Genomic DNA, 6,415 nt, shown 5'->3' with positions numbered 1-6,415 from the left:
GAAACAAAAATTGAGTTGAATAGTAGACTGACTACCTAGAAGATTGCTTTGGAAGAAAAAGGTCTAAGGATCAATATTGAAAAGATAAAGTATTTATATTCAAACTTCAGTGGGAACCAAAACGATGAAGAAGTAGAAGTATGCATATAAGGACACGTTCTCTCCTCAAATGATTGTTTCAAGTACCTAGAGTCTATGATGCATAAAGATTGGGGTATAGATGATGATGTTACACACCGTATAAAGGTGGGATGGCTAAAGTGGAGGGTTGCTACTGGAGTTTTGTGTGACAAGAAGGTGCCTTTAAAACTTGAGGGAAAATTTTATAGAATGGCAATAAGACCAGCGCTGATGTATGGATCAGAATGTTGGACAATCAAGAAGGATCACGTAAGGAGGATGGAGGCCGTAGAAATGAGAATGCTTTGATGGGCATGTGGTAGGACTCTGTGCGACAAGACACCAAACTCTGCTACTAGGAGGTCCTTGGGGGTGGTGCCTGTATCCAAAAAATTGAGGGAGGGAAGACTACGGTGGTTTGGGCATATCCTTAGGCGACAACCGTCGGATGTGGTCAGGAGGGTAGAGTCGATTACAGTCGTCGGTGCCAGAAGGAGAGGACGACCAAGGCAGAAGTGAGAAGACTGCTTGAGATCTGATTTGAAGGATTTAGCCCTTACCGAGGACATAACCTCTGATAGGAAAGTATGGAGACTTAAGACCAGGGTAGTCGAGTAGTTGCGGGTCACAGCCATACGGTGTAACATCTCTGTCCTCTTTTTAATGCCTTTGTAGTAATTCTCATGACTTTTACTTTTTATACATTTCTGTCATTGGAATTTATGAAGGCTTAGAACTAGGGTAGCGGAGTAGTGTTGCCTTAGTTTAAGTTTTAACCCATTTGACTTTATTCCTTCTCGTAGCTTGCTATCGTTGACTTCTGTGTATCATTCTATTCAGGTTTCTTCTTTTTAAATTTAGTCAGGTCTTACGTTTCTGTGTATATACAGAGATTTTTACGTATGGATTTATTTGCAGGGATTACTTCCCATTACAGACACACATATGAAGACTGCATATGAAGAATGTTCAACTATGTATTTATTTATTTATAAATGCATTACATTTTATCTTTATTTTTAATTTTTCTGACTGTCGGAGGTCTTCCACGGAAGCTGCTCTCAACTTTGCATTTAGGGCCAACCTATTACCCTATATTCCCCTTACCCAATTGTATATGGGAATAGGGTTTTGTTGTTGTTGTTGAAATTGAAGGGTTTATTGTTGTTGCTTTCCGTGCAACGCATTAAGGCAGAGAAAAGAGTGTTTGATGATTAGTCTGTGAGTGATCGGTGGTAATATAAACCTTTTTCTTTTCTCGGTTGAATAAAGATCATTATTGTGAGAGAGTTTAAAGAAAGGTAACTTATAAACCACAATTAAAAATGTTAGGAAAATTATAACATTTTCACTTAGACGTAATTTAAAATGCTATTTTTTTTAACATTTTTCAGTTTCGATTGTCAACTGAAAATATGATATTCTATAACACCCTAAATTCTGGTTACTAGTTTCGAATTTACTCAAAAGGTAAGTGGAGTCATAGAATTTATAATTAAAGTCATTAGGTCGAGTGTTGGTTTAATTGGGTTAGAATTGAGCCCAATTAGCCATAAAAAGAGGTTTTTAAATTGTATAAAGATGAAGAATGACCAATTGTGCAATTTTACCTTTTTAAAAAGATGAAAGTTTTTTTATCTCTTTCATCACATTCTTCCTCATTTTGTATTCTCTCATTTTCTCTCCAAGTTCCATAGAATAAAGGTAAGTTCTTGAGCCCCTTTCATACTTCAATTTCATTCTTTTTCCCTCCAGCAACATCATTTTAATGAATCAAAGTTTTGGGTTCTTTTTGGCTAAAGAAAAAGATAAGGGTTCATCCAAATCATAAAGGAAATAAGTGTGGCTTAGTGAGGAGTTCGGCTTAGTGAGGAGTTCATTTCAGGATTTAAACATCAAGGTAGTGTATTTCTAACCTTTTGGAGTGTTAAGACTTTTATAAATATGAAAAATTGTTAAGATATGTGTAGTTGAGCATTTTAGGGTTTAAAATTGATTTCATGATTAAATGACGTTTTAGATGTAAAGAAGATGTTTTTATGACACTTTAAGACCCTTAGTAACTTACTAAAGGCTTAGTACATGATTAGTAACCAAACTAAGACATTTGGAATGATTTTTGGGTGTTTCTCGAGCTTAAATAAGACATTTCTGTGTTCGAATATCGATATTGGATGAACATTATCGATACTGGATGAATTGGGATTAAAATTAGGGTTTTCCAATGGGGATTATCAATACTGATGGGGAAAGTATCGATATTGTCCCTACAGTATCGATACTCAGGGTATATAGTATCGATAGTGGACCACATTTTCAGCAAAAAAAATCATTTTTTAGTACTGATACTCATAAGGGTATCAATACTTGACCCTAGGATATCTATATTGGAAGTAGAGTATCGATACTATTTACTTTGGATGGTTAGATTTGACCTATTTAAGGCTCGTATCGAATAGTTAAGAACACATATATTCAGTTGAACACATATCGAAAAGTTAAGAACAAGGATCGTTGCAGAAGATGTATCGACAAGCGGTATGACGAATAAGTCAAATTCAGTAATAGCAAAATTTTTTCTTCGGGAATGTTAGTGAACCGAGAATGTAAAGTCGCTTCTCCAATTCAAGGTTATTGGGAAGAAGTACAATAAATGCGATTAGAGTATAGCTACCCAATAATGAACTCGAGTCCAGTATCGAGCTTGCTAATGTTACATACAACAAACACACTAATCGTCGTAAAATTACAAAACACGTAGAGACTTCTCTAGAGAATGAGAATGACTATAACACCCTAAGTAACGAATGACCAAAATAAAGTATCTTAATAAATTAACAACAATAACATACTAATAAACCTTCCCCTTGACATAACTTTCTAGGTAAGAAAACGAGTGAGATAACAACTAGTGATAGAGTGACACCACTTTAGTGTGCCTAAGTCTAACAATGCTAGAGTGTAGTTAAACTGCCTTGGTTTCCCTAGTGAGGCATTGTCAGTACGTGAGGCACTTTAGTAACTAACTAAGACGAGAGGCTCGAACACTCATAAGAAGTGGGTTAGCGATGTCAGTGTTGTGTGGCCTTTGGCCCTTAGATATGCATGTATAGTTGCATCAGTCAAGTACAACAGATATCCTTAAAGCTTGGCTTGATGACTATGTAAGACCGAGCCAATACTACAGCTGAGCGGGAATTTTACTAATATCATGTGACATCGGGTTGCCACTCCATGATCTACTTGATGATTATGTGAGGACCAGGAGATCATTCAACAACTTAGTGGAAATTTCACTAATACTATGTGACATCGGGTTCCTTAGTTAGCTAGTGTCTGATGGCTATGTGAGACCAGATACTAGTCAGTGTGGCATTTAGATAATACACAACAGAGTAAGTGTTGCATTCAAATAATGCACATGGGTGTCAGTGTCGTATTTAGATATTGCGTAACAATTATATTCATTAGGGTTAGAGATCTTTTAGAGGTATTCTCATGAAGAGGCCCTTAGCAAAGGATTAAGGGAATCGTGAGACCCCTACTCTAATTATAGGATAGTTAAACCTTAAGTAGGTAGCACTTGATTAAGATCATGCATGTACATGTTGCTTAATACCATGTCTTTAGCATACTTGTGTTTATGAGACTCATAATGTTGCTCTAGATTAACAATTATACTATTGGACATTGTAAGCTCAGCGTTGGAATGTTTTCCGTTCATAGGTTATCAGCTTGAGCAGTTCGAGGAGCATCGTCATAGTAGGACTTCCAACATCTCCTTAGCATATGTATTTATAGAACCTTACTCATGTATTCAGATTTGTAACTCTAAGTTTGTACTATTTTGATTTAAACTATATGTCACGGAGCTCCAGATTATAAAATGTTTTTATAACAATTATTTATGTTTATTCTTGATACCATAGTGTGTTTTAAAATGAAATGAACAGGTTTTGAAAAACCAAGGTTGTCTCGGTGGCCCAATGTAACACTTTAGGCCCATTTGGGTTTTGGGTGTTACACCATCTACATAACATTTTTCGGTTCAATTGAAAATGTTAACCGAAAATGTTATATTTTTATAACATTTTCGGTCGTGGCCATTTCCTACCGCTCTTTAGCCTTAAATTAGGTTTTTGTATGACAAAACTACCCCATTCTTGCATTGTCTTCATTTCTAATATCATAGGATAAGCCCTCCCTTGGTATCAACCCATCTTAAAGAACTATATATGTATTGACACATATTAATAATATAAAAGGTTTAAATAAATGAAACATAAATAAAATTTAGGATGGGTAAATTAATAAAATAAATAATTAATTGAAGAAAATTGAAATTTTAAGACCTATTGAATGTGCATGGATCTGTCATTATATATATAGATATATATGAAAGTAATTGTTTAGGTATATGGAGGTTTAAGTCCTTGTGTTAACTTGATTTGCATATAATGTGGCCAAAAAAATTTAGCGTTATCTTCATTATAGTTTACAACGTATACAAGAGAGAGGGTATTTAATTAAACATGCAATTATTTTAAAAATTTGTCTTTACAAAAGAAAAAGAAAAAAGATTAAAGGTGATGATGAGGGGAGGTTCTGCTGTGAGACATACTAATATACGGTTAAAAACGTCGTGACTAGTTAAATAGATGACCGGTTAAAAGTGTTACCGAAAATGTTATATGTTTTCACCGGAAATGTTATTTGTGTTGGTAATAATAATGGTAATAATCGAGAATATTATCTTCGTAGGTAAAATGCGCAAAAAAATATTGACTTTAACATAACTAATTAATTACTGGAAACATTATCAACCATAATAACATAACAGGTAGCGCTTATGTAACGTAATAAGTAGCGTCTTTTTTAAACCGATGGGGTCTTAGAAATCCGACGATAACAAAATAGGTTAATTACTTGATTTGTTTTAATGTAATAGGTAGCTCCTGTTTAAAGCTGTCGAGGCCTTAGAAATATGACGATAACAAAATAGGTTAATTACTTAATTTGTTATCAATATTATCATCATATTAGGTAGCACCTAAAATGTTACCAAAGTTTAAGCTGATGGAGCCTTAGAAATCCGACGATAACAAAATTGGTTAATTACTGGAAACATTATCAACCATAATAACATAACAAGTATCGCTTATTTAATGTAACAGGTAGCTCCTGTTTAAAGCTGATGAGGCCTTAGAATTTGACGATAACAAAATATGTTAATTACTTGATTTGTTTTCAATATTATCAATATATTACCATTTTCATTGTTAATTTACCTATTAATTTAAAGTAATAGGTTTTGAAATTATAAAAATCGATACTTGTACATTTACGTCTAACTTTATTGTACCAGTAGAAACGTTTACCGTGTACATTGTTAATTTATCTATTACTTTAAAGTAATAGGTTTGAAATTCCACATATCGATACTTTATACATGTGTATCAATACTTGATATTTACGCGTATTATCATTATATCGGTAGACTTTTATTGTTTTCATTGTAAATTAACCTATTACTTTAAAGTAATAGGTTTTGAAATTATAAGTGTCGATACTTTACATATGTGTATCGATACGTTTTGCGTGCAAATTGTTTGAGAAGCATACTGAATAAAAATATCGATATCGATATAAAACATATCGATACTTATAATTTACGCCTATTATCGTTACCCCGGTAGACTTTTACCATTTACATTGTAAATTTACCTATTATTTTAAAGTAATAGGTTTCGAAATTACCAGTATTGATACTTTAAATATAGGTATTGATACTTTGTTACGTACAAATTGTTTAAGAAGGATATTGGAATAAAAGTATCGATACCGATATAAATTATATAGATATTTTATGTTTACTCATATTATCATTATACCAGTATATTTTATTGTTTACATTGTAAATTTACATATTACTTTAAAGTAATAGGTTTTGAAATTCCAAGTATTGGTACTTTATATATGTGTATCGATACTTTTGTATTCAAATTGTTTGATAAGCATACTAGAATAAAAGTATCGATACCGAGATAAAAAGTATAGATACTTTATGTTTACGCCTATTATCATTATATCGGTATACTTTTATCATTTTCATTGTAAATTTACCTATTACTAGTAATAGGTTTCGAAATTTCCAGTATCGATACTTTATATATGGGTATCGATTCTTTGTTGAGGGTAAATTGTTTGAGAACCATACTGGAATAAAAGTATCGGTATGGGCATGAAAGTATCGATACTTGGACAATTACGCCTATTTTATTTTACCGTTTACATT

The sequence above is a fragment of the Hibiscus syriacus genome, unplaced genomic scaffold (assembly GCF_006381635.1).
Source record: "Hibiscus syriacus cultivar Baekdansim isolate YM2019G1 unplaced genomic scaffold, ASM638163v2 tig00111193_pilon, whole genome shotgun sequence".
Taxonomy (NCBI): Eukaryota; Viridiplantae; Streptophyta; class Magnoliopsida; order Malvales; family Malvaceae; genus Hibiscus; species Hibiscus syriacus.
Note: the sequence above shows the minus strand (reverse complement) of the source record.